The sequence below is a fragment of the Python bivittatus genome, unplaced genomic scaffold (assembly GCF_059951505.1).
Source record: "Python bivittatus isolate LINGU-HERP-01145 unplaced genomic scaffold, Pbiv_v1 ctg000700_np1212, whole genome shotgun sequence".
Taxonomy (NCBI): Eukaryota; Metazoa; Chordata; class Lepidosauria; order Squamata; family Pythonidae; genus Python; species Python bivittatus.
Genome location: NW_028277098.1, coordinates 6,775,229 through 6,790,221, shown reverse-complemented (window position 1 = coordinate 6,790,221; position 14,993 = coordinate 6,775,229). Strand labels below are relative to the sequence as shown.

Sequence of the window (14,993 nt, the reverse complement as noted above, 5' to 3'; positions counted from 1 at the left end):
TATCAATTACAAGCCAAATTTCTAAATGTCCAAAATGTTAAATGTTTTATATGAATATAAGATGATGATATTTCAGACCTAAGGCAAACCACTCTATATACCCATGATTTTAAAAAATGCTGTATAAAAACATTACAGATCATGGAAAGTTCCTGCCAATCTCCAGCCTTCTTCTCAACTCTGGAGTCCAGGAAGAGATCACTGCCCAGATCATCCCTACTATGCTGTCCAGTGCCAAACAGGGAGAAAGATAACTATCACTAGTGAATGATGCAACACTTCCTTAGCAAACAAATTTATTGAAGTTTGGATATGGGAAGAAAGTCCCTAACATTTTTAGCAAAGCTCTGACCCAGTTCCCATTTTACAAAGAAATCCCTGGTTATTTTAGAAACAGAAATTTAACTGAAAATTTTAAGGTGATATTAGAACAATACAGTTAGCTCCCATCATCAAGGGCAATACAGCATATTCCAGCCAAAACCAATGTGAAATAAAAGTAGTAATAGACAAGAATTAAGAAAATCCGTCACAATTCATTGTGAAATATAGACTTTTCTCTGAATTTTTCTTCTTTCCTCAGAGTGGATTGTCTATAAAAATCAACTTGACTTTAACTTGCTTTTTTAGGCAGATACATTTCCAGCCTTTAAAGAGAAGATGGACACAAAAGCAGGAGTTCATGTATTTTTAAAAAACACCTAATTGTTCCTTTAAGACTTTTAAAAATTACTCAGTGTTAATGTGGGGCATCATACTGATACTGCAGGAGAATGAGGAAGTGATGACTTGATAGTGCCTTCTGACAGTCCTACAATGCCACCTACTTGTTGATATTGCAAATTAGAGATAAGACTGATGCTTGTTTGAATTTGTACCACAAAATCCTCTATACAGAACACCTTTTAATTTTCAGCAAACCTAGAACCAAGACCACAGTTTTGGAAATACATTTTATGAATGGTTCCTAAATTTACAGCTGGCTAGTCTACAGCTTTCTGCAAATTGAAACTACTGAGTGATTTCAAAAATATTTTGACTTATCTGTCCTATTAATTTTTCTCTGCTTATTCAGCATTCATATTCTTCATTAGTCATCATCTCCTATCAAAAATGTTTGAAATAGCAAGTGGCCAATTACTTCTTCTCTTTACCTTGCATCCAGGGCAACATTTCTCATGATATACTGTAACAACAATTCTATGGGGTACTTTCTCCCCAACCATTTAGAATTTTCTGAGAGAAATAAAGATATGCTGGCAGTATGATACAACAGATAATAGATTTAGATTTCCAAATGGCTTTTGACAGAATGACAGAATTCACCATCATCCAATTAAATATATTCACCAACTGAAGACACAGAAACAAGTAACTCTTCATACCACATGATCTATGAAATTCACTGCTCCAAAATATGGTGTGAATTAGACAAACATGGAAAATAGATCTACCAACAGTATTAAGCAAGATGATTACCAAAAAAAAATCTCCACGTTCAAACACAGGATACAACAACAGATGCCACCTGCTACCTCCCAACAGTATTGCCCATCCTATGGGGCATGGGGAAACACCTTGCCTTAGTTTCTGAGAGTTCACTGCCCATAATGTATTTCTACTTTCCCTCAGAGGGAAGTATTGGTGGGCAAGATGGTTCTCACTATCATGTTAATGTGTTCACAAAAAGAAAGGTAGAGGAGGAAAGCCCATGCCAATTTTTTAAGAACTTCAGAGCTCAGTTCAGCTGTACTTTCCTTGTGATCATCTTGGAAACCTATATTTGGTCACTGAAAGAAACAGGATGTTAAACTATATTGACTGAGTCTGTTCTAATATAGTTCTTTTGCTGAAACAGATTTAAATGTTATGGGGCTTAAAAGTAAGTTCTGTGGAGAGAAAACCCTATCTTACTTCTTATGTTATTTTGCACAAGTGTATGTGAGCAATCAGGTCTGTGTCACAAGTACTCATGGGAACACATAAAAATAAATATATTCAGTATCTGTACCTCAAACTAGTTCCTGTAAATAATAAAATTGTTACCAGAAGAACTCCCCTCTAAATAACTCATTTTTTTCACCCCTATATATCTCATATAGTTCAAACTCAGTATCCCTCTGGCAGTCAAACAATCTTAGTTCATTCTGGATGCCTGCAGTATAATGGCCTGAAACAAGAGGTGGAAAGGAGGAATTTCTTTAATACAGGGACCTAAGCCATAACCGAGCTTCCTCCCTTTAAACCAGGGAAAAGATGTGACAGTCCAGGCCAAACTGCAGCGGAATGGAGTGCGGAAAGGGGGCGGCGAAAGAATGCACAAGAGGTACAAACTCCGCACCAGACTAGGAGAAAACAGCCCCCCAGCGCGTTACCCCCTTCTGAATACGAGGAACCGAAAGCCGGAAATCCTGTCAAGTTTCTTTCGCTTTTCCTATAAGCCGATTGGGTTTTAGCTGGAGGGCTCCCCACAATCGGAGAGCCGCCTGACAAACTGACCGAGCCGTCTCACCTGTTCTATCGCCGCTTCCGTTCCTTCCTCCTCCTTCCTGGCGGCGACTGAGGTTGCCGGCTCATCCCGCAAACCTTCGGGATTGAGCGCTGCGGTGATGTGGAGCAGCGGCGGCCCCCAAAGTCGTTTTAGCGGCAAGGCCGCCCACAGCACGGCGCCATTACCGCTCAACAACTGACACACAAGCGCCGGGGTGGGGGCTTGAGAGTACTGGCGGCGCGCTGTAGGGCGGGAGTTGCCGTTGGAAATCTCGCGATGTATCCTAAGAGACGTCACAGACCTCCCAAATATGGCTAAATCAATCGCCTTCTACGCGCGCCGGACATCTTGAGTGTGCTAGATTTATCTACTCCGCCCAACGCACCAGCTAAATAGACGTGAAATGCGGAAAAGCTTACAAACCGGTTTATGGATGGGATTCGGGGAGCATTAAATATTCACTGAAAGAAACGCTACTCCCATAAATACATATTTCTGAGCTTAATTTGCGAGACGCTATTATCCCTGGCAGCCACTGTGTTTCCTTTAAAAAATGACAAGGAATGTGTCAAAGTTAAATCAGTGGGGTTCATCTCGGAGTAAGGATTGCTATAAAAGTCGTACAACGTGATTATCAACTTTTTGATTTTTAAAAAAGTTCCATTGAATCTTCTGGGACTTGTTTTCTGTGAAAAGTAATTAGGATTGTAATTAGGCCAATATATTCCTCTAAAATATCACCGAATTCAGGGATATATGCTTATAAGAGGCGTGGGTAAATTGCCTTCCAAGTGTAATTTGTGGTGCTGTTCTATTCAGTGTAATCATATGAATATTCAGAAGTAAGCAACATTAACTTTCATTAAGACTTATACCTAGGTACCTAGCTTCAGCACTCAGGCTGAATTTACATATTAGGGTAATCATAATAAGGTTGTTTTGGCTGAATGTTCTGTATAAACTTAGATATTGTTTGTCGACCATGCTTTATAGCAGAATTATTTCCACCAGTTGAAGGGACACAGTATATTGAGGGCTGTATTCCAAGAGTACATAAAAAATACATTTAGTTTTACCTGCAATGTGTACAAACATGGATCCCCTCCATATTTACTTGCAGCAAAATGTTTAAAGGTAGTTACAATTGATTTGTGCTGGTGAAAGTTGCCACCTTATACTACCAAGCACTTCGACAGACTAAGCAGTTCACACTTTCGCATCTCTAGTTATTGACTTAGCATACTGTGTGAATCTGGTCATGGCTTGTTCAATAAGCCATGGCTTAGTAAGTATGAACCAAATCTAATTTACTACATTTACATGCTACTTTGTGCATGCCAGTGTTAGAAAAAGATACAGCTGTTTTAAAGCATTGCAGACAAGTGCTTTTCTAGAATCAAATTGGAAGTGCTGCACAAATCCTGATACCTAATACCCCCTTCCATGTTTATTATCATTAAAACCCTAATGTAAATTAGGCTGATAGTGTCTGAGTCACACATCATGCATATGCATGTGCACTTGAGAGGCACCAATGACCACTTTCAGTCAGATTCACAAACACAGGTAAGGTTGGAGCAAATATAAATATGGTTTGATTTAATTTACATTTGATATTGAATCTGTGTGTGGCCCATGGGGCTCAAGATGTATGCCTCTGGGCTCAAACCAGTCATATGCTGGCTTAATGCTGGTATGAACCCAGCCATTATAATGGCTTATGGTAGTCCAAACTTGGCCAATTTTATTTTATTCAAAAAGCTGTGGTTAAACAAACTTTGGCTTAGAGGATACAGGACCTAGATCTGTGACCTAAAATATCACAGAGCTTCATAGCAGGACATTGAGATGACCATCAGGTCATCTTGAGACTCTTTTTCTCCTTATACTGCAACCTCCTGGATTTTATTCTTCAATTGTATTTAAACTAACTAGAGATGCATGAGCACTCTATTGCTCTTCAAAAGAGATTAAGTTTACATGGTTCAGTAACAAGCCAGGTAGAAACCAGTGACTTTCCAGTTTCCATCCCTTGCAGTTAAAGTTGCTGTATCAGCATTCCCTAGCTCTCCTTGCTGCCTGTGTCCTGTACATGATACCTCAGTAAAAAAAAAAAAAAAAATTAGGAAGTGAAAACTATAGATAGTGGCATGTATAAGTTAAACTCTGGCATGCTGAAGTATCTGAATTCATACATTACACTAAGCTATAAGCCATGGTTTATAAACCAGAAAAGCTGGGTTCATACAATACACAAAGCAAACCATATTACATATGACTTATATACTATATCTAGAATGTAAGATAAAATTTGAGATAATTCCCATTAATCCTCTTTTCTAACATTCTACCATACAAATCTAATGTGATCTCAAATTGGTATTTGAAAACATTTTAAACAAGCCGTAAGTGAAAATTGGATACATGATGACATTCATGTACAACAGGACTGTGCACCACCTGAGATCCAAATATAGAAAGGTGCTTTGAGATATATGGAATTAGTCAGGTAGAACCAATCGTCAGCTCCTTAAACAAACATGTCTTTTGCTAGGATCATGTGGTGGGCAGCCATCTGATTCCAGGAAAAGGCATGGTTGCTCTAAGAAGATGCAGACAGGTGCTAGACATGAGTGCCTCTGCATGCTCTGAAGCCCCTTTATACCTTTGAATCTGAAGGAGTGTACATCACAATGCACAATTACCAATATTCACTTAGAACAAAGCATCTGAGTCATCCTCAGTATTTATTTGGAACTGCAACCACATACCAGATTTTGGTCACTCACTGTAGTAAGTACTAAAGTTATAATTTAAATTCTGCAGAAAAAAAGTTGATTTCTGAAGAGCTGCATACATTTGCTTTGCACAACTTATTCTGCTTCCTCTTAAATACAGACAAAACCCACTATGCAATGCCTTAAAGCTGCTACCTCTGACTACTAGGAATGATGCTTTCATTCTTTTAGTATCCAAGACTTTAGTTTCAAACCAAACTTAAGAGCTTAAACATTTATATTTTAAATTTTAAGATGAAGGTTGGGATTTCCAGAGTGCTCAATTTCTGTATTGCAGTAATGAAATGCATATAAATTATTAAAATAATTTGTAATCCTGTACTTCATATTTTTCATTGTAGCAGTTTCTGCTGATGAGAATATGTAAGTATCTATATTAGACATGAAACCACATGACAATCATGAGCAGAAATTCTTAGTGAGAAAAGGCTTAAAAAGTACCCAAGCAGTTAAAAGAAATTGATTGATTAGGTGCCATCATGCCAGTGTCAGATAAACTTTCTCCAGAATGATCTATCCTCAAACTGGCCCTTTAATTCACTACTGTTGCAATTTAATCCTCCTTTGCTGCTGCTTTTCTCTTTTTCTACATGTACTTTTTCCAGCATTAGAGCCTTCTTTAGAAAGCTATGTCTTCACATAATGTATCCGAAGTAGGATCATTTGAGCCTGGTAATTTGTGCCTTGAGTGAGAACTCTCGGTTAATTTGTTTGATGTTCTATTTGTTTTCTTGGCCTTCCATGATATTCTCAGGAATCTTTCCCAACAACCAAGCTACTGTTGTGTATTGACACAATACTGTTCCTATCCACTTCTTCAAAATCCAACTTTCACTTCCATAGAGTGTCAAAGGGAATACGATTGCTTTCACTATTCTGATCTTTGTAAGCATAGACCCATTATGGCTGCTCTGCCAAGTGCTAGTCTATGGCATATTTCTTGACAGCTAGTTCCTTTACTGTTGATGGTTGATCCTAAAAGGTATCATAAACATCATTACAGTAGTAGTCCAAAGATCCTCAGCTTTTCTCAATGCCATGTTGTGCGTCATCTGATCTGAGGGGCCCATCATCCAGAGCTACATTGGCAATCAATCTATTGTGTCTATCCATGTGGTTTTTGTGGTAGAATACAGGAATGGTTTACCATTGCCTTTTCTTGTGCATTATAAAATGCTCCCATTGTCATTATCACTAAATGATCATCCACTTCCAGCACCTTAATTTATTTCTGCTGCACGATATAGGTGTCTGCTTGCTTTAGTTGAGCAGCTAGGATGGTCTTCATGCTTTGGGTGACTCTACTGGGAATATGCACTCTTGACATATACTCCTGGCATACTTCTCTTGTCTATCCCAGGGACACCCACCATAAGAATGAGGTAGCAAAGCAAGACTTCAGGGGTAAGGGGAAGGTTAAAAGACATACTAGTATTTAATAATAATATTGGGTTTTAAGCCCAAATCAATTATAATAATTCAACATTCATTACTGAGTCTGGTTTGAGGCACAACAACTTGTGGTTCATAGAACTATGGCCTTTTTCAATATTCTGCATCACTTAGTTCTATTAGATGTAAATAGCTATTAGAGCAAATTGAAAAGCAGGCTAACATTGTAATTTTTAGAATTTTTAAGCAACATCTTTCCACACCCTGAAAGCCCATAAACATTACTTAAAAAAATATTGCATAAATGTCCCCTTTTAATTTGAACACAGCTCATTGAGAGAGCATAACTTTCATGGGCCCGTGAACATTACTGAAACTTATTTAAATACAGAATGCCAGGAACTACACAGACAACAACCCTACCTGATATATAAGATTCCTTTTGAACTACATAGGGAAAGGACATTGCAGAAGGAAAAAGCATCAATATGGGACTTTAATTGATCTAATTAATATATTGGTGCTGTATAATGAGTGGCTTCTATGTGATGCCCACATAGGAATATCGGGGAGTAATTTTTGGTTGGAAAAAAATAAAACCTTTTCCATTTCATTTGTTACCAATATGGCATCAAACTACTATCGGAGAAATAGTTTGAATGCTTTTGCAGAAAGTGTAAATTGGCTCTTACAAGTCATAAGTGTAAGAAGGTTTTAACTTACAATATTTCTGCAAAAACCAATCATCAACAACAAAAAAAACTCCACTGATAGTCTGGTAAAGGACAAGGAAATAGAATGATAAAGGATGATGTAGTGAACTTTCCAGGCACATTTCTTAAAATATTTGAAAAATCTAGCTACTCTTAAATTCAAGATTTTGTTAACAGCCACTAAAATGAAGGGATTTTCACCACAGGTGATTGCTTCTCTGTGTTCAATGTAATATAATATACCAACAATGAACTGATTTATACACACTTTGAATGACCTGGACTTCAACAGTAAACACTTTTTCTTTACATGCTCTAATTCCCTCCATTTTTCACTGAGCAAGCAATAGCCAAAGTTAATCTATCATCTTCCTAGTTCAAAGGTATTAACAAAGTATAATATGTGCAAACCAGGAAGGTGAGGAGAGAAACTGAGTGCATGAAACCAAGACTCTGTTACAATTAAGCTTTGGTTTGCTCACAACAATCCACATATCTTGTTAAACCCTAATTTAACTATAATTCATTGACCAAATCACAATTGGCTGGGCTCACAAATCATACTAATTACAAATTACAATGGCTGATTTCATGCAATACACACAAACAAAGCAAATTGCATTTTAGCACCATATGGGAGAATGTTGTCACTAACAGTTAACTAATAGCAATATAATTATAGAGCTATAAAATATATGTTTTGAGACTTCCACAGAACTCAGAAACATCTTATTCTGTATAATATAGATTAGATTTTAATAAAATTCTATTGAAAATTGATCTTTATTAAAAAAAGAAAAGTGGTACTGTATACAAAAAAAGAGGCAGTCATAAGCATATAGACCACTACTGAAACTATATACTTTCTAAATTCCTACTAATTGTTCCTTTTTAGTTTAAATCAGATCAGTAGAGTATTTACTGATTTTACATTATTAAATATGTTCGGCAATCATTTGTAATCTTGGCTTTTAAAATCTATACTTGAAGCAGTTTTAAATTTAATTCAACAGCATACCTAAAATCACCATAATTTTCTCTCCTCCAATTCCCCTCTTTTAAGCTTCTCCACAAGGTATCCATAGAACTCTTCAAAATAATATTTTAGATGTTTTAAAACGAGTGAAACCAAAAGCCAGGATTTCCCTCTTCCCCCAGGTATGAGAAAACTATGAATTAAGAAAAAAGAATCATACAGCATGCAGCAAGGAAAAACAAAGCAATTTCTTTTTGCAGTCACCTTTTTTAAAAATATAAAAGTAGTAAAAACACATTAAAACTTTTACCTGCTGGATACAAATTGAGATGGTAAGGAAGAGAACCAAATGACCTCACATTTTAAATCTCTTTTAATGAACTGCTACCAGTCTTGCAAGTGAATCACAGCTGGGAAAACTGAAATACACGCACTAGAGAGTACTAGTAGTGAGGGAGAGAAGGGCGATATGTAAAGAAACATGCTATCATTTTACATTAGCCACATTTATTACAACTTAGAGAGGGGCAGTGGAAAGTTTTCCCCTCCATAGTACTCTTGCACACTGCTCCTAAAAATAGATGAGGCAGCTGGTATTATAGCTGAAACCAAAGAAGATACAAGAGCAGCATAAAAGGAAGTCTGATGGTATTTTGGGAAGGGCTGCCTCCACCTGTTGAGGCCAGAATACACAGAGCCACAAATCCACATACTGTTATCATGATCTGAAATTGGATACAACTAATAGAAACTGCAAAAGGAAAGCCAGTATTAAAGCATGTGTCTGAAATGTAAAATTAAAATTTCTACAGCTATGCACACTCACTCATATCACTCTTGTTCAAGTATTAGGCAAACTGAATTACTCTTAAAAAAATAATAAAGGTAGAAAACCGAATCTATAAACCAGGGGCCTTCATTCAAATAAATGGTATTAATCTTTACTGTGATTGACACAAACTTTACCTAATTATAAAGTCAGCTTTCAGCCCTTTACAGCCTTGCTAGGGAAGAAAGGATTAAATGAACCTGAGACTTATTAGGTCTTTTTCCAGAATTACAAATCCATTTATCATGATCCTAAATACAGCTGCTATTAGCTCCAGCAACAAAATATTGATTGTGAAGAACCTATGCTGTTACTGAGAGGCAGTTTGGTGTAGTGCTTAAGGCATTAGGCTAGAAACCAGGAGACTGTGAGTTCTAGACCCACTTTAGGCACGAAGCCAGCTGGGTGACCTTGGGCCAGTCCCTCTCTCTCAGTCCTAGGAAGGAGGCCAGGGCAAACCACTTCTGAAAAACCTTGCCAAGAAAACTGCAGGGACTAGTCCAGGCAGTCACCAGGAGCCAACACTGACTTGAAGGCACAAACAATAATAATTAAAAAATGCTGTTACTAAAAGAAAAAAGTTTAATTATAGCTTTAACAAGCACAGCAGATATTACAGTAGCTCTTTCAGATTTTCAGTTTGCTTATTTAAAAATCTAAATTGAATGTTCATACTGTATATCAAGAACATTAAAATATCAATGTATTATAACTAAATAGCTCTTAGGTAGGGGTAAACCATTTTTTGAACAGGACAGGTGGGAGGGAACATTTAGGATTTTGAGTATGCTGGAAGTGCTCTCCCCAGATGAAACCGCCTACTAAATAAAGTCTTAGTTACTATCAGTTGAGTTATCATATGCTTCAGTGAGGTACTTCACCTCACAGATATAGTTCCACTTCAACATAAGAAAGCAGTTAATGGAGGTGCTTTGCTCCTCCTTGATGGAAGGTCAGGACAGGGCTGATCTGCTTTAGTTAGGTGCTTTGCTTAAATGGTAGGTGTTTCTGCCCATGGGCAGAACCGGCTATTCAGAGAAGTGACATGGTTGCTCTTCTGTTCTGAGGCGGGACATTACTTTTTAGCTTTCCTTTGAAGATGTAATTTGCTCAGGGCTTCAACAAAGTTAATGAACTCTTTGAAGATCTGCACAGACATAATAGCCATCATTTTTATTTCCTAAGAATTTGTTTGGGCTCCATGTGTAGGTATTTTACTTCTAGATTCCCATTTGTTTTTAATAAAAAATATTCTTACAAAAAGATAAAATCAGATGAGTGAAAAGCCTAACAGGCAATGAGAGGCATCATACATCGCTCACACTTACCCCAAGCAAAACTGAGTCATCTTCAAGCAGTTCAGTTTAAAATATTTTTAATCAGTAAGACTATGCAGGATGATGAACTTTAAATATATGAACTCCACATTATTCAGGAGGGCTGAAAAGCTTTTTGAAGGAAGGAAAGATGCTGTAGCTCATTAACATCTTGAGAATTAGACTGTTGTGAAAAATTCTCTGAACTTGTTCAGTGCATTTTGGGATTAAAGCAAGATATATTTTATGACTTTCAACATTCAGAATCTTAAATGCCCAAGACTGAATTATTTTGGGGAGTAAAACTCAGCATAGTATTTTAACTGTATAATTAAAAATAATATGAATAGATTTATAAAGAAGTATACAAGTATACTTTTAAGTATGCAAGTATACTTAAAAATAGGTCAGAGCTCTGTGTTAATCTTGGCAGCATCCTGGATTTCTTGTTTTGTAACCTATGGAAGGGCCCATGGGCATCTAAGCCAGAAGAAGTAAAGTAGCAAATTTTTTAATAATTATCAGCAGACTTCCTCTAGCAAATAAGCTCTTTCCTATAGCCCAGAGATTTGGTCACTGTGACATTGTAAATAAAAGACAGAACACAGACTGTACTTTGGGTTTATTGCCAATCAAGTTCTCAAGATCCTTCCATCCCCCACGCAGGTCTTGGGTGGGCTGGATGCCCTTTCTCTGTTGTAGGAAAAACACCTTCACAGTATATCTATTGTAACATTTTCCTATAGTGGACCAGAGCATTCTTAAGTAAATTTAGAGATCATGACTGGGTACTTTTGTGGCCTAAGTATGGGTACTGAAAGGAAATTAACAGATTCAGAGTCTAGATTCTAGACTCTGAATTCCTCTGTTCTATTCAGGTAGAACTTGATAGCTCATCTAACATCCTATTTCTCTGATTTGGACTTGAGGTTGAGCAGAAGGAAGGATCACCCTGGCTCAAATAGGAGACTGAATTCACCATGGTCATGAAGACTGAGTCTAACAGCAGAATGATGGTATTTGTCTATATAATGCAAAACTCTTGTTTGGTCAGAAGCAGGCTATTTCTGTTATTTCCTTTGCAGACATTAAGATTGTCACTGTCCATATCAGGTGCTTCAGGGATTATTTGCTCCATCTCAGGTGAGTGCTTGCAGTACTAGCTGGAAGTCCCGTGATGGATATCAGTGGATAGTGAGTGGTCTTGTTAGACAACCCCCACTTCAGAATTTCTTGATATGAGTATAAGCCAGTGGTGTGCTGCAGCCAGCTTGTGTTGGCTTGCAAGAGCTAATTATTAAATTTTCTGGAATTTTGTGAGCCAGTTAAGAGCAGAGCTAAGTTACAACACTAGCGTGCCATTCAGTGGCTAGTGGTGCAGCAACACTAATGGAGCCAGCAGAACTGATTGTTAAACATTTACCAACAAACTACTGGGTGTCAGAACCTGCATCACCCAACTGTTGTTGTTTTCCATTGTATTGCATTTGTTGGGAGTTGGATTGATTTGTTTCTGCCACTTGTAACTAAGGAGGGTGGTGGTGGCTGTTAATGGTTGTAAGGGGAGTTGGGAAGCAGCTTAACGATATATGGGCAATTTAGACGGGCTGATTGCTGGCCAGGCAGCTGGGGCCCAAAGAACCAGGAAGAAGCTCGGGGAGGAAGGAGAGAGGTCAACAACAGGTGAAGAGGAGTCACGAAGCCAGGCAATAAGGGGAGGGGGGATAAATAGAGGGAGGTTTACCCAAGGCGTTAGTTTTAGCAATGTTCTGTTTACAAGCTACATGTACCTCTTAATAAAGAAGTATTTATCTGACCCAAGCCTGGTTGTGTGAGAATGCTTCAGAACTGAGAGTTGGACATTGTGGAGTTGACACTGGGATAGGCTGAGAAGTGCTCACTGTTCCCTGGTACTAGGACTGAGGAACAAGTCAATGGCTGGCTACAAAGGACACCTGATTGTATCCCCTTGTCAAGGCATGTCTATAGGAAGGCCAAGACTTTGAGATGAAGGCATACTTTGGAGAGGTTCCTTCCTTTTTCCCTATCTACAGAAAGTACCGTATTTTTCCAACAATAAGACGCCCCCATGTACAAGACGACCCCCACTTTCCCAGCCCAAAATTAAAAAATCAATATTTTAAAGATAGTGCAGAACACATTTTTATTTAGTAATTAGTTAACATTGGCCTGATACACTTGGTGGGAGAAGGTCCAAACCATCTCTCTGCAGCTCTATTTCCAGGCTCTTTTGCTTAACTGATTACATTCAAGCACGAGTGAAACTGCAGATAGCTTGTCTCTGCAATCAGCCTTCCTCTAATTGGTTTGTCAGTTACATCAGGCTCGTGATTGGAGGAAGTCTGTTTGGGAGACAAGCTATTTCACTCGTGATTGGAGGCTAGCAATAGGAGAAAGCCTCTCTGCAGAAACAAAGTATGGGCAGTTTGGAACCACGCGATTCTCGGCTGACTTCCTTGAATAAGACGCCCTTCAGTTTTTAGGGTAAGGATTTTAGAAAAAAGTATCGTCTTATAGTCGGAAAAATAAGGTATACTATATTGAGTTCATAGATGTGAGTGGTGGAAGCTCTTCAGGATGCTTGTATTCTGTATGATTTTGTTACTATACAGTAGGCGGCAAATGGTCCTACTCAGTCTTTAGGAATGAAGCCATAACCAGCTGGGGTCTCGATGGTTATACCCCTCATAGAAAACAGGTCTAGTGATACTAGTAGGCTCCATGTGCAATATCTGGATAGCTTGACTAGATCCAAGAATTAGAGCCTTCTAATCCAGCTGAAGACTATAAATATCAGCTCTGCTCTCCAGATTTAAACAAGTATCAAGAGCCTGGGGATTAGCAGGATGGGATAGGGAGAATCATACAATACGTCTTTGGGCCACATAATGATGATGATAATGTTAATTGCCTCTACTTCCTGGGCTAAGAAACATGAGATAAACTATTCTACCTTGCGATTGGTAGGAATTGCTAGAAGAACCATTACTGGCCTCCTAAAGAGCAAGTTTCTTCAAACACCTTGGTATTGAGATCCAGGTCTTTGTACCTCAGTCAGTCAGTCATTATGTTGTTATTATCCTAGTCTGAGAACTTCCCGTCAGTGCATAACACCTAAAGCAGAGGTGTTAGGTGTTACTCATGGTTGCTTTGTGAACTGGTGAGGAGGCTCAACTGATAACAAAGGAATGTCCACCGATTAAAATGTGAATCTCTCATTTTAAACATATCATCACAGCTCCTGGATGATCTTCTCTCTTTTCTTTGGCAAGGGTATCAGCATTTTGCTATCCAGGATGGCACCCAGATGTTGCACTATTTGAAGTATGCCTAGGTCCTTGAGGGTCTGAATCTTGATTTGGATATCCATCTTTCCCTGTTTAGTTAGCAAGTAATCTAGGTAGGGGTACATGCATATTCCCCAGGATGTGAGGTGAACTACAACCATCACCTTCAAGCTATATATTGAGAGTGAGCATCTAGATGTCCAAGTTTTAGGAACTACAGTATTCATGTCTTGGGTGAAGACATGAACAGTTCCTATCTATGGAATGCATAATAGGCCTTCTGTAAGTCCAGCAAGGCCAGGACATATTTTTTTCTGGAGGTGCTATATGATTAGATAGATAGATAGATAGATAGATAGATAGATAGATAGATAGATAGATAGATAGATAGATAATATATATGAGATATATATATCAGGCTTTCCATCTGGGACTTGCAGTGCTTGATATGGTGGTCCACTTGCTTGAAGTCCGAAATGGCATGCCATCCTTTGTACCTCTTGGGGATAATGAAGAATATGGATTGGGATCTGGAGAGTCTCTTGCCCTGTGAGACCTGTCTATGGCCTGTATGATCTGCAAGTGGGTAATGGCTATTTTGCATGACCTGGGGAAAGGAGTGAAATAGCTTTGAGGAAGACTGGTAAATTCAAGAGTAACTGCCTACAACTGTCTTTTAGGACTTCTGTTCTGATGGTGTGTGGGCCCACAAAAGGACAAATTCTGTTAGCCTCCCACATGCAGGAAGATTGTGATGGTCCTTGCTATTTGTATCCTCTATTGTAGTATGGTAGGAGTTTTTAAAATTATTTTTTATTATTATTAAATGTATATGCTGCCCATCTCCCCCCCAAGTTCCTTTTGGGTTGCAAATGGTGTCTCCTATTTTGTGATCTCTGTCTTCCCTTCCTAAGTAGTCTATGACCCGCTACAGCCCAAGGTTCTTTTCTAGGTGTGAAAAAAACAAGAAGTGAAGCTTGGTGTTTTGTTGCCTTGTCTTTGTATTTGTTAGGGACAAAGCTTGTTTTTCCATGTCCTTAATTTTGATTACATATCACCTAGAGTGTCTCCCAATAGTTTGTCCCCTTTGTCTAAATCTGTCTTCATTTGGAGCCTGTTCAGTCAACATTCCAGGTCTTCAGCCATAGTTGTCTCTTACATCCACATTAA

The 14,993-nt window shown here is 38.3% G+C and overlaps 1 protein-coding gene across 4 annotated transcripts in view; it reads right to left on the bottom strand.

Annotated features, from left to right (window-relative positions):
• CEP350 (centrosomal protein 350) overlaps positions 1-8,826 on the bottom strand; it is a 104,937-nt gene extending 96,111 nt beyond the window's left edge. For 2 of the 4 annotated variants that reach the window (XM_088128491.1, XM_088128494.1), the window contains exon 1: positions 2,513-2,693. The gene's annotated coding sequence lies outside the window, so the exon portion shown is untranslated. Of the gene's footprint in view, positions 1-2,512; positions 2,695-8,680 lie in introns of those variants that run through there. The other 2 variants (XM_088128492.1, XM_088128493.1) reach the window with 2 other exon arrangements.
• Positions 8,827-14,993: the final 6,167 nt, after the last annotated feature.